This window comes from Penaeus monodon, chromosome 31, assembly GCF_015228065.2.
Source record: "Penaeus monodon isolate SGIC_2016 chromosome 31, NSTDA_Pmon_1, whole genome shotgun sequence".
Lineage (NCBI taxonomy): Eukaryota > Metazoa > Arthropoda > Malacostraca > Decapoda > Penaeidae > Penaeus > Penaeus monodon.
Window position 1 is genome coordinate 19,111,765 of NC_051416.1, and position 204 is coordinate 19,111,968.

Below are 204 nucleotides of genomic sequence, written 5' to 3' on the forward strand. Positions count from 1 at the left end.
GCAATCAAGCAAAAAATAGCCCAACCCCTCTCTCTCTCCCACATAAAAAAGATAGAAAAAGTTAGTAAAAATGACGAGAATGTTTGTGATCGAGAGAGAGGGGGAGGGGGGGCGCGGGGGCAATACCTCCTTCAGTGTCTATTCTTGCTGTCTTTTCTAAGTTGCCGCATCGGGATCAAAGTTTTTACGAAGTTATTTCAAAAG

At 43.6% G+C, this 204-nt stretch overlaps 1 protein-coding gene across 2 annotated transcripts in view; it reads left to right on the forward strand.

Annotated features, from left to right (window-relative positions):
- Positions 1-204, forward strand: part of LOC119593063 (dopamine receptor 1-like) — a 143,952-nt gene that overhangs the window by 121,032 nt on the left and 22,716 nt on the right. The gene's annotated exons all lie outside the window — the stretch shown is intronic.